This window comes from Gopherus evgoodei, chromosome 1 (genome assembly GCF_007399415.2).
Source record: "Gopherus evgoodei ecotype Sinaloan lineage chromosome 1, rGopEvg1_v1.p, whole genome shotgun sequence".
NCBI lineage: Eukaryota > Metazoa > Chordata > Testudines > Testudinidae > Gopherus > Gopherus evgoodei.
The window spans coordinates 222,777,418-222,804,962 of record NC_044322.1 but is presented as its reverse complement, the minus strand read 5'-3'; the positions used below and the strand labels follow the sequence as shown (position 1 = coordinate 222,804,962).

The 27,545-nt window shown below is 41.9% G+C and overlaps 1 pseudogene; it reads left to right on the top strand.

The window, feature by feature from the left end:
* Positions 1–24,607, top strand: part of LOC115644485 — a 41,306-nt pseudogene extending 16,699 nt beyond the window's left edge.
* Positions 24,608–27,545: the final 2,938 nt, after the last annotated feature.

Sequence of the window (27,545 nt, the reverse complement as noted above, 5' to 3'; positions counted from 1 at the left end):
AGCCTCTTTTATTTTATCTGGATGTAAATTTCTCAAAGCTCCCCCTCCCCCAACACAGAAAAAGCAATTTGGTTACTATAGCTCTGTTGCCTCCTATCTACAGGGTGTGGTACATTGCAGAGCACAGTGCCTTTGTCAGACGCTGGATAAATAGTTTGTGGAACTTACCACCATAGGATATTTTTAAAGCAAAGGGTAGATGTGAGTCTCTCAGATCCTGCTGTGGTTATGAACAATGGATTTTCCACAGAGGGCATTGCCTTCTGGGTGCTTTAAGGAGTAGTTGATCAGTTCTATGGGGACAACATTTGTCCTGCTCTTGTGGCTGCTGGAGGGGTTCAAGGGCAGGATTTCCACACTTCCACATCAGATGGGCAGAGAGAGAGCAGGATTCACTTCTACTTTTACAATATGGTAAAGTCAACATAAAATGTTAGCAATCTGATCTGGTAGATGTTTACACCATGTAAATGACAACAGAAGGCACAGGACAACTGGAAATTAGGCCCCTATTGTCGGGGCCAGGTCACGGGCAGCCTATGGACCTGAAGTGAGCTGCTCAGTATTGGAGCTGAAGGCCAGAGATCAGTCCAGAACCAGGCCAGCTGAAAAGCGCATGGTCAGATACTGTTACCAGATTGAGTGTGTGAGATGAGAGTCTGAGTTAGGTTGGACCACGGTCTTTCACTGAGGTCAGCAATCGCCTTAAACTGAGAACAGTAAATCAGGACTGGGAGCCAAGCATAGGTTGAGAGCCAGGAGCATGGGATAAAGACAAGATGCACTGAGGAGCAGCAAGACGGAATCAACAGCAGAAGTCCACCAAAGATCTGTTATTGCTCAGACAACTTCCAGAAACAGCTGTACTCCTAGCTGCCATACGCAACACAAGGGGTTATTTGGATTAGCTGTCTAAAGCCCTATGTAACTTGTGCTCTAGCTCCCTGGTAGCTAAATTCTTCTGCCATGGATTGTCACAAAGCAATTGAGGCCAGCTGAGGAGGTAGAGTTAACCATTGTGTTGCATCACTCAGGCAAGGTACTAACAAGCTTCAACAGGACTTTATTTGTTCAGTGGAAACCTCTTTACCAAGCTGCAGCTGCACCCTCTGTAACTCTCACTCAGCCTCCTCAACTCCTCCCCCTCCTTCCTGTTTCCTGTCTTTTCAGACTCCCAACAGCCAGTGCTCCCAGTTCTAATAATACAAGCAGCATCTAAACACCACATTCCCTCCTCTCTTAAGAAACTTTCCCAAATAAAATAAGCATTGTTCTAACCACAGGAACATATATGAAACAAGGCACTATACTATTGGCAAAAATATTACACTGAAAACACTGTGGATACTACATAACATAGTCTCTAGTCCAGGCAGGTGGTCGTACGGATCTGACAGGCCATCTCTCAAGCCCCAGTTCCAGTGCAATGCCGTGTTGTGTTGGTTCTACGGTGAAATCATCCAATGCAGACTGAGTGTTGGCATAATTTCCTCTTGGTGCACAGGCAGGTGCAAGATAAGAAGCATTCCATACCCGCCCATCAGAAAGTCAATAGGTGTAAGGTCTCTTCTTCTCTATGATTTTAGGAGGAGCTGTAAATTTATGGTCCCCTTTGCATAAGATTCCAGGTTTTCGTATTCTAATGAAGAAACCACACTCAAACTTTGGTTCCTTAGCACCCCGCCGCTTGTCTGTGAAAGCCTTAGACTTTGCTTGGTTCTGTTCAACAGTTTTTCTCACATCATCCTTATTTGGGGCATCAGGTCATGCCTTTAACAATCCAGCAATGTTCAGTTTAGTATTCATCTGTTTCCCATGTAGTAACTCTGCAGGTGATCTTTGCATTGTGGCATGTCATGTAGCTCAGTATGTTTGCAAGAAATCAGTAGTGAAGGGTATCCACAATCTCCCTTCCAGTTCAGCTGTTTGCAAACTCTTTCAAACTTCTGTTAAACCATTTGATTTCCCCATTGGCTTGAGGGTAATATTGGGATGACCTTCTCTGTAAAATGTTCCTCTCTGCTAGAAAAGTTTCAAACTCCAGGGAAGTAAATTGACTAGCATTACGTGAAACCAATTCTTTGGGTTACCTTCCCTGCTAAAAACTGAAGAGGGGAACTTAATTACTGTAGCAGAAGAGATTTGTGATGTACACGCTACCTCAGACCATTTACTGAAGTAGTCTATTAAAGTGATGGCATAACAACAGTTAATTGGAGCAGTATCAAAGGGTCCTACAATGTCAATTGCCACTTTTTCCCATGCAGATTCAGGAAGAGGAACAGGCTGTAATGGAGAGGTACATGTCACTGCTGGTTTATCATGCATTTGGTAAGTGATGCAGTATCTTATGAGTACTTCAGTATGAGAGTCCATCCCTGGCCGTAAATTTCTGTAGTACAGCATCACATTATTCTGCATTTTAACTTTATGCAGAAACCCATAAGCACAGCCACTTTTCTCTTCAACCTGGTGTTGAGTCCCAGCTGAAACTGGTGTGTGTACCGCAAGAGTGCTTTGCTGAGGAAGATCAATTCATCCATTAACTACCCTGAGATTTAAAGCAGCCAATAAATCTCTGCCAAGGATAGGAGAGCCTTTGTGGACAATGTAGAACTCTGCAGTTACACAGCAATCACCAAAAGTAAGTATTGGTGGCAGGCAACCATGTACTGAAATATGGTTTTTCAAATAGCACATCAACTGAAGTTTGGGTTCAGTAAGAGCCACATCTTTAAAGTAATGCAAATAAATAGAATCAGGTAGTATAGATACTGCTGAGCCAGTGTCCAACATTAGCTGAATAGAGCGTAATTTGCCCAGGGGCAGCTCCAGGCCCCAGCCCGCCAAGCGTGTGCTTGGGGTGACATGCCTGCGGAGGGTCCGCTGGTCCCGCGGCTTCAATGGACCTCCTGCAGGCGTGCCTGCGGACCCTCTGCAGGCACGCCTGAGGGAGGTCCACAGGAGCCACGGGACCGGCGAGGGGCAGAGCGCTCCCCGTGGCATGATGCCGTGCTTGGGGCGGCGAAATGTATAGAGCCGCCCGTGGATTTGCCTGAGGGTATGGCAGAAACATTCACAGTGCACTTTATCTCTTCTGGAATATGTGCATTAGTGGTTTTGTCCACACTCAGCACAGTAAAATCTGGTATTGTAACTCCATGCACTTGTTGATTGAACTGGCTACTGCAATATACTTTAGCAAAATGCCCAATCATTTGCTCAATGATTGCACTGAGCTACTTTTGCTGCACACCCTGTGTAGCTTGCAAGATGTTGTGGGGATCCACAGTGAAAGCATGCTTTTACTCTATTTTGCATTTGCTGGTTCAGTGATTTTTTTGCAATTTTTTGTCTGCAGCGATAGTGAACTTTTCTGCAAAGGAGTCACAGCCCGGACTGTGCCTCCTGTATCTTTGCTCGTTATTTTGGCTTCAGCTGTAGCTGACTCAATCTGAGTAGCAATAGTTATTGCTTTTTCTAATATAAGTTGTGGCTCTAGAAGTAAGCGTTCTCTTACACGAAGGATGGTTGTTTTCTCAGCAAGCTGGTCTCTAATCATCTCATCTACCATATTCCCAAAGTCACAAGTTACAATCCTCAGGGAAGCAATTATAGTCTTCCCTGGTTTCTGCTCACGCTGGCGAAATCTGTAGCGATTAGCTACTACATTCACTTTTGGCACAAAAAAATTCTTTAATGCATCCGATGAAGTGGGTATTCACCCACGAAAGCTCATGTTCCAATACGTCTGTCTGTTAGTCTATAAAGTGCCACAGGACTCTTTCTTGTTTTTAATGCAGTGAGTGCAGTCTCATATTTATCATCTGCAAGAGGAAAAGGGTAAAATATACACTGCCCTTCTGCTCCAAGGCAGTGGATTAGCAGACCATGCTTTCTTATTTCAGAAATCTCTGTAGCACTGATTGCAAGCAAGTAAGTTTCAAACATATGGATCCAGACAGTAAAAGCAATTGGAGGCTCACCTGGGCTTTGCAGAAAGGGTGCAGGTAGGTTCAGAGGCAGAAGATCCATCCTCGTTGCCAAAATGTTTTATTACCCAGGCAAGGTAGTAACAAGCTTCAACAGGACTTTATTTTTACAGTTGGAAACCTCTTTACCAAGTTGAGTGTAACGCTCACTCAGCCTCCTCAACTTCTCCCCGTTTCCTATTCTTTCAGACTCCCAACAGCCAGTGCTCCCAGTTCTAATAATACAAGCAGCATCTAAACACCACACATTGCTAAATTCAAATGTCTGGGGATGGAGAGGCAGGGCCTGATAGCAGAGGAAGCTGGGGTATAGAATTCACTTCCTGTGCTGCTACAAGAAAGCCATAATTTGTGGATCTTTAGGCCATAGGGCTGATCCCATGCCTTTCTTCAGGATGTTGGTTATTGGAATTGGAGTTCAGGTGTTTGGTCTAAAGTTTATAATTGGATTGGGCATAGAGTTCTATTGTTTTTTACTTTTGTTTAAAAGTCACATGTTCTACTAACTGGAGCACATGAATTCAGAAACTTTGTATGGAGAGCATTTTCTAAATTACAAAATAAAGAAAAACACCTTGCATTTATGGGTGGACAAGGTAGCAGCTTTTCTAACTAATTTCTGTGGTTTTATGAAAATAGAATAATATTTCTTAAGTATTTCTTGTCAGTTTTCCCAACTATTATATGTTGTATCATACGTCAGAATCTGTCATATTTCTAAAAGATTAAGATAAGAGTTCATAGAAATTGTCCATCATTGCATTTAGCTTGAATATTCTTTTATCCCGAGATTACCAAAGGCATTTAGGCCCACATATTTAAAGGTATTTAGCTGCTTATGTGCTCAACTATGCAATGCTTAACTGATTAGGAAACTATATCTCATTTTCAAACAGATTTAGGCTCCAAAGTGCCCAAGTTACTTTTAAAAATGAGGTTTAGGCTCTGTCATAAACAGATAGTTACGGGTTAATGCCTCTTTTATCTGTAAAGGGTTAAGAAGCTCAGTAAACCTGGCTGACACCTGACCAGAGGACCAATAAGGGGACAACATACTTTCAAATCTTGGTGGAGGGAAGTCTTTGTTTGTGCTCTTTGTTTTGGGTATTGTTCGCTCTTGGGACTAAGAGGGACCAGGCGTCAATCCAGGCTCTCCAAATCTTCCTGAATCAGTCTCTCATGTTTCAAAATTGTAAGTAATAGCCAGGCAAGGCGGATTAGTCTTATTTTTGTTTTCTCAACCTGTAAATATTCCTTTTTTTGCTGAGAGGATTTTACCTCTGTTTGCTGTAACTTTGAACCTAAGGCTAGAGAGGGTTCCTCTGGGCTATACGAATTTGATTACCCTGTAAAGTATTTTACCATCCTGATTTTACAGAGACGATTTTTACCTTTCTTCTTTAATTAAAAGCTTTCTTTTTAAGAACCTGATTGATTTGTCCTTGTTTTAAGATCCAAGGGGATTGGATCTGGACTCACCACGGATTGGTGGGGGGAAAAGAGGGGGGATGGTTAATTTCTCATTGTTTTAAGATCCCAGAGGTTTGGATCTGTGTTCACCAGGGAATTGGTGAAGCCTCTCAAGGCTGCCCAGGGAGGGGAAGGTTTTGTGGGGGACAAGAAGTGATCCAGACACTGAAATTTCTGGATGGCAGAGTTACCAGATTTAAGCTAGTAATTAAGCTTAGAAGTATCCATGCAGGTCCCCACATTTGTACCCTAAAGTTCAGAGTGGGGAAGGAACCTTGACAGGCTCCTAAGTTAGTTAGGTGTTGCAAAACTGAGCATAGATGCCTAAATATCTTTTAAAATGTGGCGGTTAGGGCAGATTTTTAAAGGTGTTTATGCACCTAAAGATGCAGATAAGTGCCTGAGTGCTTTAGAAAATCTCATTAGGATTCTATCTCCCATTGATTTTAATGGGTATTAGGCACTTTAGAAAATCCCACTAAGTGCCTATCTGCATAAATACCTTTTAAAAATCTGACTCCTTGTGCTTCAGTCATGACTTTTATATCTGTCCTGCAACATGTCAATAATCTGAGACACTTGAACAGTCCTGTAATACAAATCATATCATCATATCAGGAAGGTTGGATGCCATACCTCTGGCTGGGAGTTCTCTCCCATCACTGAGGTATATTAGTGTTTTTGTTTGAATGGCAAGAATTGGAGTTCTTTATTTAAGTAGTGTTGTTATGATTTCCTCACAGAACCATGTACCTCCAAGAGAGACTAGAGACTATTACTGGATTGGATTATCACGTAAATCTAAAGGGAACACTTGGCATTGGGAGGATGGCTCAGCTTTTTCAGCACAGAGAACTGATTGGTAATGAATATTTAGGGCCTGATTGTGGCCCATTCTCAGGACCCCTGCAGGAGAGAAGCATAGGGTGCCCCCTTACTCTCCTGTGCTGCCTACCTGACAGAGACGCACAGGGACAATAAACAGCCTTTGTGAGCTGCTAATCTCCATTCTGCACAGGGCAGGGAGGGAGTGTGCAAACAAGGCTGGAGATTTGGCACTGGCCCTGCAGAGCACTGGCTGGCACAGATGAGCTTGCAGGGTGGGGACAGTAATCCGAACCAGTTGCAGGGCAGGTGTGCATTATTTACCCCCAGGGAAACTGGTGAATACACTAGGGTCCTGAATATATGCATAGAATGCAAATATCAGGACACCGTGAAATGATGCTTCATTTTCTAGGATGAAGTTCTGTATGCTACACCCTTAATTACTAGAATCATTTTTTAAAGAGAACATTGTTTGTTCTGTGTTTCCAATCTTTCTCTTAAGGAGCTTTTTGCAGACAGAGACCTCCCCAGTGCCCAGCTACAGGCCACTCTCCTTTTCCAGCAGCAGCACACAATGAATGCTAGCTTCTGTAGTAGCTCACTCACTATGCCCTCACCGTATTCTTAAAGGGGCAGTTCCCATTTTTCTTATGACATTATGAGGGGGAGGAATAGCTCAGTGGTTTGAGCATTGGCCTGCTTAAACCCAGGTCTGTGAGTTCAATCCTTGAAGTGACCATTTAGGGATGGGGGAATCAGGGATTGGTCCTGCTTTGAACAGAAGGTTAGACTAGATGACCTCCTGAGGTCCCTTCTGATTCTATGTTACCATTAACACAGATCTATACAATAAAGAACCAATATTCAAAATTACAAACTACATTAACCTATTTCAGGGTCCCCAGATGTGGACACTATCATTGTGTATGCCTATATGATAAGAAATATGTTAAAGGCAACTGCTCACAGGCATACTTCTGGATCTGCGAGAAAGCAGCTGTCCCACTGAGATAAAGAAACAGCATCAGAAGAACACTGGCTCCATCAGTATGACAGGACATATGCTCAGTGTATTCCATTTTCATGTGAGGTTTTTATACTTTTTTCAGAATTTTCAGAATGAGGATTGAAATCTACATTCTATTATATGCGACACCAGAACTTCTTGTTTCTTTTCCCCCCCTAGGGTTCAGTTATGATATCAAGACAATAACTGGAAAGTTTAGGAAGTCACTTGCAAAAATAAGCTACTGTTAGCATCAAAATATCACTGCCATGCACCAGAGAGAACACAAAATCCATCAGTGCAGTTCTGAATTGTGTAACAGATGCCAGATTGAAACTGGGAACTTCAGGCATAGCATGGAACCAGAGAAACTGAGATAAATGTGTTGAGTTACTTCTTGTGACCAGGACCCTGGGGCATAATTCTCCTGAATAGGAGATACACCAGAGCTTTTTCTAGTTTTAAATATTGTAATTGGAGTGATGAGAATTTAACCACTTCTCTTTGAGAGACAATTCTAGAATATCACAGATCTCAATTTTACAAAAAAGTTAAAATTAAATCCTGAGTTCCAATTTGAAAGTATTTTTTTCTAAATTTCCATCACACTTCATTTATTTTCCTCAGACCACCATAAACTAAAGGCTTGCCTACACTACAAAATTAAGTCAACTTAAGTTAAGTCAATGTACAGCCAATACAATAACTAAAGTGGTGGTTCACATCACTCTATGTTCCATCTGCCAGTGGTGCATGCTCTAACTAGAAGTGCTTCCACTGACTGGAACTGAGAGCCTCAACTGTCAGCCTCCCCTCCTCCTGCTCCAGTGCTGACAGCCCAACCTGTCAGCCTGGGGCCAGGCTCACAGCTGAAGCCATCTCCTCCAGCCTGGGTGCTGACAGCTCCAGCTCTGAACCCAGTGACTGATGACAACTCAGGCTGTCAGCACCAGGGTTGGGGGAGCTCCAGCTGTAAGCCCTACTCAAGGTGGAGTTATTATGTTGGTGTAGCGGGTGACTTACTTCGGCAGAAGCAACATTCTAGTGTAGACACTGACATAATTAGGTTGACGTAAGCCACCTTGTGTCGACCTAGCTCTATATTGTAAGCTAGGCCTTTATCCTGTTTCTCCTTGGTGATTTTACTCATCTGATACTTCTACAAAGTTTCTTTTATTTAAGACAGACAGCTTGTTATTGTAAGATACATTAGAAACAAGAAGACCTTTTTTACAAAGAGTATAGAAAACCATTAAAAATATTGCCACAGGAAATCAGAATCATATACTGTGACTGGATTTCAAATTGTCCTGGATTATTTCATGCTTATAATAACCTTTGTAATTTTACACTTCAAAACAAGGATAATATCTAGATTGCTGTGATGTGCTCCACTTGGGACAACACTTGAAGACTACTTAAGCTTAAGATAGTGCATACTGCAGCTGCCTGATTACTTAGTTGTGTTCCTTTATTATACATATATATTACTGTGGTTTTCGTGCCTGGAAGGGTCACATTGAGAATACTTATTCAGGACAAACAGCAAGGAATAGGGCAGAAAATCCCCCAAACTGGTGGTTTATTCTACAATTTAGATTCAGCAAGCTAGTAACAAAACAGCTTCTATAATACCACACTGGAGAAGTCAAATTCAATCCCCTTTTAGCAATCCAATCTTTGGCTGCTATCTAGACAGCCAACGCTAATATAGTGAGAGGTTATTGAAAACTTTATTCACCATAATTAAAGTTCTACAGTCCTAAAAGATCATTGACTTTACGCAAATACACCTTTACAGCCAATCCTTATTAACTAAATCTAAGATTTATTAATAAAAGAGAGTTATATATGGTTAAGAGATCAATATACATACAAATGTGTGTAAATTCCTTAGGTCAGTTTCATAATGGAGATGGTGAGACTGCTGATTTGTAAAAGTCTTTCTGGAATCATTTTAAAAGATTACAGTCCAATAGGCAGTTCAGATGTAGAGTTTGTTCAAGTTCTTCCATGAGCATTCCAGGGTAAATCTGGAGACCTCAGTCTTGTGGCTTAGACCTTCCCTGTCAAAGTCTAAGCAGACTTGAGATTCAGGTCTGAAGCTTTCTTTATCTCTGAAGCAACCTGGGTGCTGACAGGTAATCCCACCATGTGGGCTTTGATGAAAGCAAGTCAACAGTTTGATCTCTATTCAATGGATCCTTTCTCAGACAATACATTAAGCAGTAACTTCTTAAATTACTAAAACAATTCATTATATCAGATAATTAAGCTGAAGACAATGTAAGTAATGTTATTATGTCCTATAGCATCTTGCATCTGATTTTTGAATCAATAGAATACAGTAATGAATCATTAAGAGACAGGAATAAGATTTTAGCATCTACAAGCTAATTAGATTGCATGGGTAAACTTCTAACAAGATATAAGTAAACAGACAAATATGCTTAGCTTCTAGTCTTGATTCTCTAATAATACAGCAAACTTTAAAGATTTGAAACTTCTTAATATGGCTTTGATAACTATCTACAAGGAATGGCCCTATTCACCATTTTAATACCTCCTGTTAAGTTGTTATGGTCACACATCAGTTGACTAGTCTGTTAGTGTTACAATAACACCTTGTACACCAGAGACTGCACTGTCCTCCATGCATTTGAAAATGCGAGTATCTAATTAAAATTATACATTTGATTTCGTTTGTAGATGTGCCTTGATATTTGGACAGGTGACTTTTACCAAGTGAAAGTAAACATAATTTTTCTTTTAGATTTGTAACTTTCTATAATGTTACAGTATCTTGATTGAAGGTGCCATAGAAGTACAAACATTCGAGAATGAAGCAGCCTCTCCAAACCCCTGTATGATGTGCAATGGTTCAGATGGGGCATGGGTAAATGAGATGGCATCATATAGGGCTTTTCCAACTTCACAATGTGTGGTTCTATGAAACTACAAAAATATATATCACTTCACATTTCCTGTCACTTTCCCAAACAAAATACATATTTGTGTCAGATATACCAGAATCATATTTCAAAATGATGTCTCTAAACTTTCTCGTATGGCACTTAATGGTCCTATAAGCATAAGAGCAGGGCTATCTCACAGATATCACAATGGGTGAACTACACCCTGTACTGTGGTACTCATCTTCTTTCAATGGTGTCATCAGTGATTCTGAACCTACTGACTTATCACTAAGAAGTGGGGGTTCTATTAAAGTGTCCTCATAGGAATATCTCTGTCTGTATAAAAGCAGATAAATTTTATTGGACTAGCAACACACAAAAAGACTGGCAATTTTTTTTATAATTTAGGACTAAGATTAACAATGGATGCCTAAAGTTGGGCGAAATTTAGGGCATGGGTAGGTACCACATCCATCAGTGACAAGCATCCCCACATAGCTCCTCCTGTTTGCAAAATCATGCCACAGTTGCCCCATGACAATGTATGCTCCAGTTCAATCTTCTTCCCTTTATCCACTCCTTATCCTCAGCCATGGAAAAATATACATTTCTTATAGAAGAAGACTAGGGTTGGAAGAGACCTCAGGAGGTCATCTAGTTCAACCCCGTGCTCAAAGCAGGACCAACCCCAACTAAATAATTCCAGCCAGAGCTCTTTGTTAACAAGCTATCTACACCAGTCTCTCAAGTTCCCTGGCAACAGTTGAGGAGAAGAGCACTGTGGAGGATGTGAATGGTAAGTCTGGGATGAGTACTGTGTGCTGCCATCCAAGCAAATAGAGCCTAATTCCTTGTTCCCAGTCTCTCACTGCTTTTATGTCTCTATCTACCTAGAAATGCTGTGCAGCTGTATCCAGTGATCTACAAGTTGCCATGTGGGTATCCCACCTTAGATTCCATCCTTCAGTTTTTTACCACTCCAGAGCCTGAAGCACAGAAATTACACAGAGAATTAACAGAAAACTCTTCCTTAAAAGTTTCTTAAATAATATCCGCTGAACTTGGGAGAGGGTCAGGGTGGAAGAAACAAAATCTATTTTAGGTAGGAGCTCACAAATCTTAAGTTGTCATTAAATTTTGATCCTATATTTGCCTAAGAGAAAAGCAGACAGATACACAAAGGGGAAAAGAGAAAAGAAAAAGCTTCTGTCTCCGAGTTGCTGGTTGGGTACTGGAAGACTACAGGGACTGCTAGGGCCCTTGGGTCATTTAGACACTCCTTGACCTCATCTGCAATTCCCTGGACCAGGAAAACATCTGACTGGGTTATCCTGATTCTCAACGTATTTTAGAGAGCAAAATTTCCATGGATCATGTTACTTCTGTATTATTTATGGCTTGCTAATTCAGTCACAGCAAAGTGCTGTCCTGGCTGGCTAAGCCAGGCTCTTAGGAGACAGAAGATACAAAACCAGAAAGACAGAAAACAGAAGAAGGATGAGACTGAAATTGCGCGTGGTGACAGGAAACGTTAGGAACATGTGAGGCACATCTCAGGAATTGCTCAGGACACGGTAATGGAGATAGTCAATGTGTCTGGTTCCATATCGTCTGGCCCAGAAAAAACATTTCAAAATCAAGGATGAAGCCATAAGGCATGGTAAATCCCTGGATTCAAAGCGCTCTGTCTGTCACCTTTCACTTGTTTAGGTGCCTACAGGTACAGATAAACAGCTAGTATGATTTTAAAAGTACCTAGCTCCCAATAAAATCAAGGGCAGATAGGTGCCTAAGCATTTTTTAAATCCCACTAAGTGTCTATCTGCAACTTTTAGGTTCCTAAATATATTTGAAAATCTGTCCCCTGGTGCCAGAACAGTGACTCTTAAATCTGTCCTGCAACATAGCAATAATCTGAGACACTTGAACAGTCCTGTCATACAAGTCAGGGGTATTTCATCAAAATCAGGATGTCATTGGCTGGCATGGGTGGATGTCATTGGCTGGAAGCTCTCCTGTTACTGATTTATGTTAGTTTTTGGTTTTTTAGCTTATACAAATGATGAAAGATAAGAATTTGGTTTCTTTTTGGAAATAATGTTGTGATTTGCTCACAGAACCATGTACCGCCAAAATACTCCTATAAACAATATTACTGGATTGGTTTGTGTACATCTGAAAGGAATAGCTGCTATTGGGAGGATGGCTCAGCTATTTTGACACAGAGAGCAGGCTGGGTCCTAAATACTGTATTCAAAACTTACCAATTGTGGCCTGTCCTGTGTGCTTGCACAAAGGAGAAGCATATGATACCCACTTAACTCTCCTGTGTTGTCTAAATTGTGACTACAAAGGGCCATTCTGTGTGGTGAGGAGGGAGTGTATAAGCAGTAGTGGAGCATTACTATTGGCCCTGCCCCTGAAGAGCACTGGCTGGCACAGCTGAGCTGGCATGCAGGGAAAAGTAATCTGAACCAGTTGTAGCGTAGGTGCAGATTACTAACCCCGGGGAAAGTGGTAAATATACAGTGTCCTGAATACATGCAGAGTGCTAATGTCAGGACATCATAAAATGCTTTATTTTCTAGGATTGACTTGTATGCATCCTATAATTGTGGCTACTTATGTGGAATTAAAATTATTATTATTAACGAGGGCTGTCGATTAATCAGTCAACTCATGCAATTAACTCAAAAAAATTAATCGTGATTAAAAAAATGAATCATAGTTTTAATCACACTGTTAAACAATAGAACACCAATTGAAATGTATTACATATTTTAGATGTTTTTCTACATTTTCAAATATGTTAATTTCAATTACAACACAGAATACAAGTGTACAGTGCTCACTTTATATTATTTTTATTACAAATATTTGCACTATAAAAATTATAAACAAAAGAAATAGTATTTTTCAGTTCACCTCACACAAGTACTGTAGTGCAATCTCTTTATCGTGAAAGTGGAACTTACAAATGTAGATTTTTTTTGTTACGTAACTGCACTCAAAAACAAAACAATATAAAACTTTAGAGTCTATAAATCCATTCAGTCCTACTTCTTGTTCTGCTAATCCCTAAGACAAGTAAGTTTGTTTACACTTACGGGAGATAATGCTGTCCACTTCTTAATTACAATGTGACCTGAAAGTTAGAACAGGTGTTTACATGGCACTTTTGTAGACAGCATTGCAAGGTATTTACATGCCAGATAACCTAAACGTTCCTATGCTCCTGCATGCTTCGGCCACCATTCCAGAGGACATGCTTCCATGCTGATGACGCTCATTAAAAAAAAACAATGAGTTAATTAAATTTGTGACTGAACTCCTTGGGGGAGAATTGTATTTCTCCTGCTCCGTGTTCTACCCACATTCTGCCATATATTTCATGTTGTAGCAGTCTCGGATGATGACCCAGCATATTGTTTTTTTTAACACTTTCACCGCAGATTTGTCAAAATTCAAAGAAGGTACTAATGTGAGATTTCTAAAGATAGCTACTGCACTCAACCCAAGGTTTAAGAATCTGAAGTGCCTTCCAAAATCTGAGAGGGATGATGTGTGGAGCATGCTTTCAGAAGTCTTAAAAGAGCAACACTCCAATGCAAAAGCTACAGAACCTGAACCACCAAAAGAGAAAATCAACCTTCTGCTGGTGGCATCTGACTCTGATGATGAAAATGAACATGCATCAGTCCACATTGCTTTGTATGTTATCTATCAGAGCCCATCATCAGCCCAGACACATGTCCTCTGGAATGGTGGTTGAAACATGAAGGGACATCTGAATCTTTAGTGCATCTGGCACGTAAATATCTTGAAACGCTAGCTACAACAATTCCATGCGAACACCTATTCTCACTTTCAGGTGACATTGTGAACAAGAAGCGAGCAGCATTGTCTCCTGCACATGTAAACAAACTTGTTCATCTGAGCAACTGGCTGAACAAGAAGTAGGACTGAGTGGACTTATAGGCGATAGAGTTTGACATCGTTTTATTTTTGAATGCAGTTATTTTTTTGTGCATAATTCTACATTTTTAAGTTCAACTTTCATGATAAATAGATTGCACTACAGTACTTGTATTAAATGAATTGAAAAATACTATTTTTTATTTTACAGAGCAAATATTTATAATAAAAATAAATGTAAAGTGAGCACTGTACACTTTGCATTCTGTATTGTAATTGAAATAAATATATTTGAAAATGTGGAAAACATCCAAAAATATTTAAATAAATGATATTCTGTTATATTTTAACAGCGTGATTAACTGCAAATAATTTTTTTAATCTCGCGATTAAGCACAATTATTGTTTTAATTGCTTGACAGCTCTATTAATAACTACTGCACAGAGAAGCACTTCTGGATCTGTGAGAAAGCAGCTGTTGAGCTAAGCTACAGCAATATCACGAAAAGGCACATTGGCGCTTTCAGTATGAAATTACATATACTCAGTATTTTGTTTGGGGGGGTTTCAGACTTCTCAAAGTGGGGGTTCAAACTGGCATTCCATTAGACGCTAAGCCAGAATTCATTGTGTTTTGATTTTCACAACTGAAACCTGGGGAAAAGAAACACTAACTGGAAAGAATCTGAGAATGTACCTTGGAAAAATAAGCTACTGTGAGCATCAAGTACTACTGCCATGCACTAGACATAACACACAAAATCTATCAGTCCAATTCTGAAGAGTGTAACAGATGTCAGATTGAAACTTGGAACTTCAGCTATATCATAGAACCAAAGAAATAAAAAGAGATAAAAAGACCTGTTAGGACACATTTCGTGACCAGAAGCCCAGGTCACAATACTTCTGTACATTCTCTAGGGCCTGGATGTAAAACAGGTGTTTGGTATGGCAATGCTCAGTGTCACACTAACTTTTAAGTCCATAGAAAAATCATTGAGATTCACAAAGTCTGAGATAGGCACCTAGGCTAATATACACTGCATGGGGAGAGATAGGAGCCTTAGAATAGGACACACAAAAGCCAGCATGATAGGCAGGGAGCCATTTAAGCTAGCCAAAGGGAGATGCTGAGTAGAGGTATATGCAAGTCCTGCCCTTCTCACAGAGATAGGCACCTAAATCCAGGCTGCAGGGAGGTGCCTAGCCCTGCTACTTATTCTCATCTGGAAACTCTCTTTAAGGTTAGGCACCTATGCTATTTTTTGCAAGAAGTGCAGGGAAGGGTTGAATTCCCTTGTAACTTTTAGCCCAGAGGTTAGTTACTCATCTGGGATGAGGGAGAGCCCAATTCAAGTCCCCCCTCCATCTAAGAGGTCTGCCATCTCTGAGGTGAATGCCCTATTTACTCGTCTATGGGATATTCTGATATGGGGCTCCCTGATTATCTCCTGTTGATGCTGTCCTACTGTGGATAAATAATGAGCCATTGGAGCAGGGGAACTGTATCGTGGTGTCCCATATCCTGGGTCAATACCCTCCCTCTCAAAGAGACATTTGTGCCAGACAGCATGCACAACCATGAGAATTGCTCTAGTCTGGTGGTTAGTGCACTCACCTAGGATGTGGAAGATTCAGGTGCAGGACAATCAGGAGTCTTTTATAACCAGGATGAGCATCCTAACCTGTTAAGATTGCCAGTTCTGGTTGGCCAAATTCCTGGAGGTTTCATTACATGACATAATCTTTAATTAAAGATTAATCTTTAATTCCTGGAGACTCCGGCCAATCCTGGAGGGTTGTCAACCCTATAATCAGTGGACTAAAAGTCATGAGGGAGGTCCTCCTCCTCTCATTTTAAAAACATAAGATAAGAACGGCCATATTGGGTCAGACCAATGGTCCATCTACCCCAGGATCCTGTTTCTGAGAGTGGCCCATAGCAGAGCATCAGGGACATGAACCAAATAGGTTGGAGTAATCCACCCCAACTTCCTCTCCCAGCTTCTGGAAATCAGAGGTTTAGATTCACCCCAGGCATGGGGTTGCATCCTTGGCCATCTTAACCGTTAATGGCCTATCCACCATGAAATTATCTAGTTATTTTTTTAATGCAGCTATACTTTTGGCTATCACAACATCCCATGGCAAAAACAGTTTAATTGTGGGTTGTGTGAAAAAGGACTTCCTCTTGTTTGTATTAAACCTGCTACCTATTAATGTCATTGGGTGACCCCTGGTTTTTTGAATTGTGTGAAAGGATAAGCATTTCACCATTCACTTTTCCTATACCATTAATGATTTTGTAGACGTCCATCATATCCCCTCATAGTCATCTCTTTTACTAAGCTGAACAGCCTTAAACTTCTTAGTCTCTCCTCATATGAAAGCCATTCTGTACCCTTGATTATCTTTGTTACCATTCTCTAAATCATTTCCACTATATCCTTTTTCAGATGGGGCAACAGAACTAGGATTAGGGCACACACAAGGATTAGGGAATACCCATCACACCTATTCTGTGGAGAGGGCTGGATTCCTTTTTTAATTGTGGTCCATGAATCAAAGTATACATTTAGGACTTCAAACACCCCTCAATCCATAGGGGAGCTCCCACTGATGTAATCTGTAAAGCTGTAGAGCTGGGCAAGAATTTTTTGATTAAACTTTTTGTCAGCAAATGTCAATACTGAAACTTTTTGCAAGAAAAAAAATCATATTTTGACAAATCTTTCATTGGAAGGGATCTCGTGTCTATGATGGAATTTCTGGTCAAAACCAGGGGGTAGGAAGTCTGGGAAGCTTGATCCCTGAGGCTAGCCAACAGGCCAGAGGTTGCTGATACTCAGCTGGTATATGAGAGTCCTAGGTTTCAAATTCCCACTGTGATTCAAGGTACAAGAGGGTACAGGTACATCTTGAAAAAGGCAAACATCCCCAGTTGATGTACTGATATTGCAACATAACAGAATCTTGAGAGGACCTCACTGCATCAGGTCTCTCAGGTCTCCATTAAAATGTTCTTTGACTATAGGTGCAGCAAAACAAAGAAGGTCCCTCCCATTTTGTCTTGTATAAAATTCTGTATGATGGTGTTGTGACATCTCTTTTCCTGTGATCCTACCAGGAAAACAGGCTTGCAGCAATCAGATCAGAAGTATGCTTCATATATCCAACATCTGTTTCCAATCAAAAGACATAACTTACTTATATGATCTGACCACATAAAGCCAGTTTCTATTCAATAAATACAGATATTTTCAGCCTGCTGGTGACAGTTATGTCTGGGCTGTGCTCAGATGTTGATTCCGTCCACCTATCTTAGTTCCTCTTTTTTTGTCTTTCACTCTGAACAATGTGATTCTACTGGAGAAACATGTTATTGTTCCCTTCTGTCACCAGAAACAAACAAATTGTATGTTTATACTGAATCAGTAATGGCACTATATTGGATTGTAACACATGGTTAGTGCCCTTAGGGAGAGTCTGCTTTGACAAGCCCTACAACTTGTGCATATTGAGCATCAGAACCTCTCATCTGAGAGACAGAAAATACGAATTTTTACAGCTATTTACCCTGCAGAAGGAGTGGGAGCTATCCCCTATGTGCATCATCACTAGAACTGCTGAGTTCCAATAAGTTACTATTGTGAAGTTCATGGGGTTGCCCAGATCTGTCTAAGTCTTTAAGTATAACACAGAGTGAGGAGGGGACACTTTGGATCCATTCACTGAGGAAACATCTTATGGCACTGGGGTGTTTTTCATAAAAGTTTAGATTCTAGTTCCACTGAATCCAGCCAGCTCTGCAGCAGGCTGAACTTTGTGAGAGAAACCTACTTTATTAGATAGGAAAGTTAACTTATTATAATAAGCATATGCCCTAGTTTGCATTATATGATTTTGTTTTTTATTGTAACCATTTGTTTCTATCACTGTCTTTTGTGTGTAGTTGAATGTGTCTGCTTTCTTAAATAAACCATCTTTCGTTTTATTATAAATGTAGTTTACAGGAGAGGTGGTTAAATAAAACTGGTAAATTGGGGTACAATGCTCCTTTGGGGATAGAGGATCTGGGATTTCTGAGTAGCCAGTGTCAGGGGCTGGAGAAGAATTCAAAGGGACTTGGGGAATGGGGTGCACCTATTATTAACCTGACAAGCAAAGTCAGGGCTGGCATTGCCCAGTGAAGAGTGCTTGGGTGGCTGAAAGGCTGGTGGTGTCAGGAGCTAACACCCAGCCATCACAGGCAACTTGGGCAAGGCTACCATTCACTGGAGCTAACAAGGTGGCTTTCTGTCCTGGGTACCCTGAGAATTGTCTCTCTTTCACACACACACACACACACTGTGGTCCATAGATCAGTGTTTAAATTTAGTACTCAAAACCCCTGTCAGTCCAAAATGGAGTGCCCAGTGGTGCCATTTGGAGTTTTACACAAAGATCAAGGATAGAATTTGGCCTCTACACATTAACTAAGCATATTATTAATTATTATTATTACTATTACTATTTTTTCATTTTCTCAATGCCTAATTGTCACATTCAGAATCACTTAGTAGTAAATTATACTCCCCTTTAGGACCATGGCAATTTTTGCCTATCACTTCTCTTCCTTTTCCATCCTCCTTACTCTGTTCTCTCTCTTTTCTGTCTCCTCCTATCTTATATATTTCCCTACCTTGAACAACTCTTAATTTTCACTCTTGTGGGCTTCATTCTTATATACTGTCGCATTCCATCTAAAAGGAAAATATTAATTCTCATATTTAGAATGTCATCAACAGGCTCATGGTTATTGTCCTTAATAAGATTAATGGGGATGTGGTGGAATTGAAAACTCACAGTGATCACTTTAGGCTCTCTGCAAACTCTGTAAAACACTGTTTCAATTGATACTTGGTGGTTCAGATTTTCAAGTGTTTCTCTGCAAAACTTGGGACTGGAAACCTAATTTTAAAAATAAAAAAAGTTTAGACTCTGCAGAATCTGCATATACCACAAGGGTCACAAAAATACGTCCAGTGCCAGTGGGCCAGTTCCAATTCACAGGCCAGGTGCCTGACACTCCTGAACTACAGTATGCATCTTCCTCAACTAAACAACAACAGGAAAATGTGTCACTGTTACTCAAACAATGTACAGCTCTCTCCTCCCTCTCTGGGTGTAATTGGTCTCTATAGTTAACGGAATCTTTTCCCAGTGAAAGAGCCTTTATTACACAATGAATATTCTTAAATATGAACATGTATTTATTAACAATCAACCATTAATCAACAGAATACACATGCCAATAGTCTAGTGCTCACCATTCCCAGTAAAAGGGATGGACTTCTCCCAATGGTGAGTCAGGGTTGTATCATCTGAGGCTCCAGCTTCTGCACAGTCTGGTTGTACAGGGGCTAAAAAGTCCTAGTAGCGTTGGTCTTGAGCTGTATCCCAGAGTTAAGTTCCAACGAGACTGTCTTTTGTCCCTCATTATATAATTAAAATGAGCATTCCTCTTCTCTCTGCCTTAACCAAATATTTTACTTACAATATTATTTTAACCAATCATAATCCCTAATAGGCTAAAACAATTTCTCTGGCAACAGCAAAACTTTACAATATCTACTTATCAGCAAAAGCTACTTTTAACAAAACCCACACAGGTGCTCAATAAGAAATCTGCAGAAACTCAGCGTTAGCTTGTCCATACTCCATTCCATTCCCATGAATGTGTGATTTTACTGTATCTATCCCTGTTACTAACAATGCAGATGCAGTTGGTATTTTATTCTGTGTAGGTCAAGGCCAAATTTTCTTACTCTATGGTTTTTGTTTCCAAATTATGGTGGTTGAGCATACAAGATGGCTGTGAGTCATGTCAAATCCATACCTCTTGTTACATCACATCACATGAGATGTACTCCATTTTGTTCACATATCCTCCTGCTGACACTAGGCATCAGAAACTATGCATTAAAAATGAGAGTACAGGGGATCTTTTGATAGCTGCACTGGTACAAGTGAATTATTTTCTAGCAAGGAGGGGATTGTAGAGAACAATAATGAATACCAACACCTAGTGTGTCTTTTCTGTAACAAAATAGCAGACTCTTAAAAGGGGCCATTTTTAGACTCTTGTCTCTGATCTTCCACCCTTGTCTTTTTTTGGCTTAAAGTGAAGGAGAATGAAGAAATCCACTTATTCAAATTCTGATGGTTTGACAAGTGAGGTCATCCCAAGAAAAATGTACTGAATCAATTGAGTTATGACCTGCCCTTTGTATGTCCAATATTTACTGTCTAGCCAGAAGGCATACTGTACGCATGTGGGTTTTGACTCCATAATGTCTATTTCCATTTATTCAGTTCTGATTTTCCATGTATTTTCAGATTACTCTGTCTAGATTGTGATTATATTTTGATGCCTTTAATATGTCTAAATTGCTCTTTTCTCTCTCGTCATTCTGAACAATAAGATTCTACTGGAAAAAAACATTTTGAGATTTTCAAAGCAGTTTAGGGATTTAAAGACACAGATTTGAATGGAAGATGTGTATCTAAATTCTCCTATATCAGTGTGAAAATCTCAAGTGTTATTTTTCTGTACTGACAGAGATATAGGCTAAGATGTAATCAGCAAGACCATTATATTATCTTTGCTACACAGGACTAATTTTCTAAAAGTGCAGGTTTACTTTGAAAGTTAAGTATGAGAAGACAACTTCTTACTCAGAGCACCTGCTTCCTGTGGATATTTAGAGCCATGTCCGCTGGCTTAAGGAACAGATATAAGTTGTTGTTTTTCAGTCCTGTTCAAATTTCAGAAACAGACCATCTCCAGGAAAGGGAACTGGATTTTATCCCTTTGTGTGCATGAACAGAATTGTTCTTCAGAGCAGACGTGCACTTTAAAGTATCATTTACCCACAACTTCCTCATCTTAATATCTGTTTGGATATAAATAACTTCATCATTTCATTTTTCCAGTGATTGTCAGTAAAGCTATTGTGTGATCTTCAGAAAAGAACAAAACAAACAAAACAAACAAACCCCACTTACTACCTTATGTTGGTGGTATACTGATAACTCCCAGTGTTGGTCCCACTCTGTTATATGCATCACCTGTGCTCTGAAAGAGAATTGGCCTATATCTCTGAAAGGTCTCTCAAGGCATACTCTTTCTTCCCAAGTGGCTGTCACTAGCCATGTGGCTAATAGGAACACAAAGAAGCAAAGATGCTTGTGCTACAAGAAGAGGTAACTGCTAAAGAGGGAACTAACTTCTTCTCCTATGCATATTTTACTTTTTATTTTCCATACTGACATTTTGGTGATAATACAACTCCTCACTGAAGCTACTTTGTTAGGTGCTCAGGGATACCACAGGGATAGGTGAGGTATAAGAACTGGGATAGTGTCCTGAATAATATCTCTTAATCTGTGTTGTCTCATCTGTAACTTGCTGAATATTTTAAGCCTCAATTCTTTAGGGAAACCATAATGCCAGCTGGAGTGAGATTTTCAAGGAGAAAATTACTGTCAGATGCTTTCACAGAGACTGTCAACTCTCTTCTTACTGGAAAGAAGAAATATTGATGAGAGTAGCGTGTAAATGTGAGTCAAGAGCTAAGAGAGGTAGAGTTCTCAGCTCTCTGAAGATGAATATCTTGGGCCAGTGGCTCTTCAGAGAGAATTAGGGCTCAACTTGCCCATGACAACCATGTAACTGTAAGGGGACTATTGTCCTCTTACTAAAACTCAGTGGGGTGTTTTGGTTGGCTAGCTCCTACCACTAAAAGAAAGGGAAAGGGTCGATGGGAAATCAGGACTCTGAGACTGACAGTCCCCAGGAACAATGGGGAGAGGCCAATGCTCCAGATCAGCCTGATTGACAGGGCGGGCAGGCTAATCAGGGAGTCAGGAGGCCAGCAAGGTCCATGTGAACTGGAATTGCCTGGGTTAGACAGAGTGGGTCCAAGCTAAGAAGAAAGCCAGGGCCCAAGCTGAGCTGGGGAGCAGAGCTATGTCAGATCCAGAGGGGCCAGAAAAGCAGCCCAGGAAGCAGGTCAGTGCTGGGAGTAGAGTCACAGAAGCAGCCCACAGAGCAGACCTGTGCTGGGAGCAGAGCTGTAGCACCCAGAGCCAGAGGGGCCAGAGAAGCAGCCCAGGGAGCTGGAGGCAGAGCAGCAGCAGCAGCCGTGCTGAGGCAGAGTGGAGCTGGAGCTAAGGCAGAGTGGTGGAGCTGGAGCTGGGGCTGGAGCATTTCAGAGCCGGGTGCGGTGAAAAGCTGGAGAAAGCAAGGGGGACTCTGGGCAGTGGTCCCAGTTCAGGGAGACGCCCCTAGCCAAGAGGCCCTGCAGGCCAGACTTGGAGGAGGATCGTAACCCCACAGGGACAGGGCGATGCTGGGAAGAAGGGTCCTGCCACCTAGAGCCTGAGAGCGTGTGGCCACCACCAGAGCAAGTGTCCTTCCCGCAGCATCTCTGCAGCACAGCCAGGGCCTGAGAAGATGGCCTGGGACATGTGAGGAACAGACTTTGAATTTCCCTTACAATCCAGAGATGCTAGTTGTGATGTCCCCATGCCACAGAGCAGGGTGATGTGTTTTCCTTTAACCGTTCCCACTTTTCCCTTACTTTTTAAAAATTGATTGCTGTTTAATAAATTACATTTGTTTTAAACTGTATAAAATGATCAGTGGGTCAGGGAAGCATCCAGTGCAAGGAAAGCACCCTGGAGTGGGGACATCCTAACCCCTGCCCTAAGTGACCACAACAAGATTGGAGGTCAAGCCCCCCAGGGACCCTGGGCCCAGCCTTGTTGGGGTTACGAGGACTCTGCCACACAGGAGAGTGGAAGGGGAGCCCTTGAGGTTAGGCTCTGGGTAAATGAAATGGGAGTGAGGACTCAAATCCTTTTGTTAGCCCATTTCGCTAGGGTAGTGTATAAGCCAGGAAAGATCCCCACAATAGCAGGACCATTCCCTGCTTACATAACTATACCTAGGAGCAGGTAAGTGCTCGTGGTGGTGGCTTATTAGCCAATTTGCAAGGGAGCAGCTGAGCTCAATAAGGAGACTGCCTGAGCAGTATATAAAAGAACCTATGCAGATCAGGAAGAGAAAAAAAGGAGGAGAGTTCTTGCTGTGGGAAAGACCTGGGACTATAGGCTAGAGGGGAAACCCACAGAAAGCAGAGCTGGCTGCTGTTGGGGAGGAGCCCTGAGTTATGGCTTGGAGGTGACAGAGAGCCCTGAAGGGATGATTATCAGAGCCTTTGGAAAGGGAGATAGGAGGGGGCATCTGTTTGTTAGGTCTGGGAAGAGAGTTGGTAGGTGCCTTTGAAGAGGTCTGCAGTTTGATGCTGGCTCCTGAGGAGGAAGCGCTGAAATCCTCTGTGTAGGAGTGGGTTCCTGGTGAGGGCATATGTAATAAAAGGCCTAGCTTCTGGGAGAGCAAACGAACAAGAGACTCATCTCCCTGTCCATGCTGGGGTTAAGCAGCTGATGCTCAGAAAGCAAGGGAATGAGAACAGTTTCTAGCAAGAGATAAACCAGTCAGATGAGATGGACTGGAGACTGAAACTATTTCTTTGTATTAGTTTCTGTTATTAATGAATAAAATCCTCTGGAGGGGCTCTTAAAAGTAAAAGTTGCACTCAGGATTGAGTTATAACACCACAGGGAAACTGGGACGTGGCCTGGGCATGTGACAGTACCACACAGGGGATGGCAATTATAGTGTGAGCATAAAAGATGGAGTAACTTTAAAGAAAGGCACCATCACACCCTCCTTGTATTCTCTTAAGATCTAAATAGATATTAACAAGGAGCCTTTGTGGCCGGGTGGACAGTGTTGATGAATACTGATGTGAAGGCTGAGACTGTGTTCCTGGCTTTGCCACTGACTCACTGTGAGACTCTGACTAAGTCTCTTCAGCTCTGTGTGCCTCAATTTTCCCACCTGTGAAACGTGGCTTATGAGACCTACCTTTGTTAAAAGCTCTGAGATACCTAGATAAAAGGTGACATATAATGTAATGTTTCTTAACTTTATACAGACACATAATTGCACCTTTCAAATTACATGGACTTAAAATACAGGGAGAAGGAAAGAAGACTCTAGCCTAGACAGTGTCACTTTAATTCCTCAAGCCGCAAGTCCCTTTTCTGTGAGTACTCAGACGAGCACAGTGCCAATTTCCTGTGTGGGTTTTGTGGAAACACTGCAATGAACAATGCTTCTATTCTCCGCATGAGCCTTACAGGACAATCAGGGTGTCCCTGCCCCTGGAGATGAATATACTAGGAAAGAACAGCCCAAATGTTGGATATGGAAGATGAGGAAGGATATATCATTTTAAATTGCAGCCCTGATCTCTAGTCTCAGCTCATGAACTTCAGACAACAAAGGAAATGAATAATATTTGCATACTACTATGTATATGTCTATTGCTAACCTCTATAATTTCTCTGTTTCCACAGCTGCTTATTAAATTTTACAATGTTGATTATAGATTCATAGACTTAAGGTTGTAAGGGACCATTATGATCATCTAGTCTGACCTTCTGTACAATGCAGCCCACAGAATCTCACCCACCCATTCCTGTAACAAATCCCTAACCTATGTCTGAGTTATTGAAGTCCTCAAATCAGGGTTTAAAGACCTCAAGGTGCAGGGAATCCTCCAGCAAGTGACCTGCGCCCCATGCTGCAGAGAAAGGTGAAAAACCTCCAGGGCCTCTGCCAATCTTCCCTGGAGGAAAATTCCTTCCTGACCCCAAATATGGTGATCAGTTAAACCATGAGCATGTGGGCAAGACTTTCCAGCCAGCACCCAGGAAAGAATTCTCTGTAATAACTCAGATCCCACCCCATCTAACATCTCATCACAGACCATTGGGCATATTTACCTGCTAAAAATCAAAGGTAAATTAATTGCCAAAATTATGCTATCCCATTATACCATCCCCTCCATAAACTTTTCAAGCTTAGTCTTGAAGCCAGATATGTCTTTTGCCCCTACTACTCCACTTGGAAGGCTGTTCCAGAACTTCACTCCTCTAATGGTTAGAAACCTTCATCTAATTTCAAGTCTAAACTTCCTAGTGCCCAGTTTATATCCATTTGTTCTTGTGTCCACACTGGTACTAAGCTTAAATAATTCCTATCCCTCCCTAATATTTATCGCTCTGATATATTTATAGAGAGCAATCATATCTCTCCTCAGCCTTCTTTTGGTTAGGCTAAACAAGCTAAGGTCTTTCAGTCTCCTTTCATAAGACAGCAAAGAGTCCTGTGGCACCTTATAGACTAACAGACGTATTGGTGCATCCGACGAAGTGGGTATTCACCCACGAAAGCTCATGCTCCAATACGTCTGGTTAGTCTATAAGGTGTGGGCAAGGCACCTTTTCGATCTCCCCAACCTCCGCTGCTTTTAGCCCTGGTGAGACAGGCTTGGGTAATATGGTCCCCCTTGGGACACAGGGGAAGTCTGTTCCTTCTCTCCACCAGTCCTTTTTAGCATATTGTTCTCCCTTGTGGGAGAGAATACTGCCTCTCCTCCTGGTGAGGCTCGCTGTCTTGCTGCTCCTAACCTCCTGGTAGCAGGACTCCTTTTCTCTCTTCTCTCCTCTCCCCCTTGCTCCCAGGGAAGGGTTTAAAAAGGTCTCAGGCAGCCCTCAGTTGGGATCAGCTGATCCTAATTAACCTCAGGAACTCCCTCTCAGCTGATTCTAATTGATACCTTGGTAACCCCTTCTCAACTGAACCTGATTGACCATAGTTACCCCCCAATTGATATGGAGGAGGGTCTTTTAACCCTTTGAGACTGATTTCTACCCCTGCCTTGCAGCTGTCTGTCTTGAGTTTATCACATATCCCCTCCTCCCCCCGCTCAACACTACAGGGTTGGGCTACTTGGGTTGGCAAACAGTGTACCCTTGAAAGGTCATCCGGGTTGCCATACTTGATTCTGGATCTATGTTGTACTCTGAAGTGGAAGGGTTGTAGCGACAGGAACCACCTTGTCACTCTCTCATTTTTCTCTTTGTTTTGGTGCATCCACTTCAGAGGGCATGATCCATGACGAGGGTAAACCTCCATCCAAGTAGGTAGTAGCGAAGGCTTTCTACCACCCATTTTATTGTCAGGCATTCCTTCTCTACTACGGCGTATTTATGTTCCCTGGGCAGGAATTTCCTACTGAGGAATAGGACTGGGTGTTCTTCTGCTCCAACCATTTGTGAAAGAACCACTCCCAAGCCAACCTCAGAGGCATCCGTTTGCAAGATAAACTCTTTCTCCCAGTCTGGAGCTACCAGCGTGGGGTCGGTGCAGAGGGCGGTCTGCAGATCTGCAAAAGCCTCCTCAGCCGCACTAGACCATCTTACTATGTCTGGGCCTCTGGCTTTTTTTAGGTCTGTTAATGGGCATGACCTGGTGGTAAAGTGGGGGATGAACCGTCTGTAGTATCCAGCCAGCCCCAGGAACACCCTGACCTGTTTCTTCCGGACTGGTCAGGGCCAATTCTGTATTGCCTCTAACTTATTGAGTTGGGGCTTCACCACGCCCCTCCCCACTATATACCCGAGGTATTTGGCTTCGACTAGTCCAATTGCGCATTTGGAGGGATTTGCAGTCAACCCCGCCTTCCTCAGGGTGTCCAAGACTGCTTCCACCTTCCCCAAGTGCATCTCCCAGTCTGGGCTATGTATAATGACATCATCAAGATAGGCGGCTGCATACTTGCCATGTGGACACAACAGTTTGTCTATGAGCCATTGGAAAGTTGCAGGAGCCTCATGTAAACCAAAAGGGAGGACATTGTATTGATACAGTCCCTCTGGTGTTGAAAAGGCCGTCTTCTCTTTGTCGGCCTTGGCCAAGGGAATTTGCTAATAACCCTTGGTCAGGTCAAGGGCGGACAAAAATCATGCTTTTTCCAGTCAGTCAATTAAATCACCTATCCGGGGTATAGGGTATGCATCAAATTGGGACACTTCATTCAGTTTCTGGAAGTCATTGCAGAACCTCATGCTGCCATCAGGCTTAGGTACTAGGACCACTGGGCTTGACCTTTGGCTATGAGACTCTTCAATGACTCCTAACTTGAACATTTTCCTGACTTCTGTCTTGATCTCTTCTCTTTTCGCCTCCGGGATCTGGTATGGTTTGACATTCACCTTCACTCCAGGCTCTGTGAGGATGTGATGGTGAACCTCAGTAGTCCTGCTTGGCTTTTCTGAGAACACGTCCTGGTTGCATTTGATCATATTGATCACTTCAGTTCGTTGGTCAGGGGTCAATTCTGGGGATATTCTCACTTGGCCAGGCAGGTTGCTTTTGAGGGAAAGTGACCCTAGAGTGACCACATGAGCTTCTCTGTCTTGCCAAGGTTTCAACAGGTTTATATTATAGATTTGTTCCAG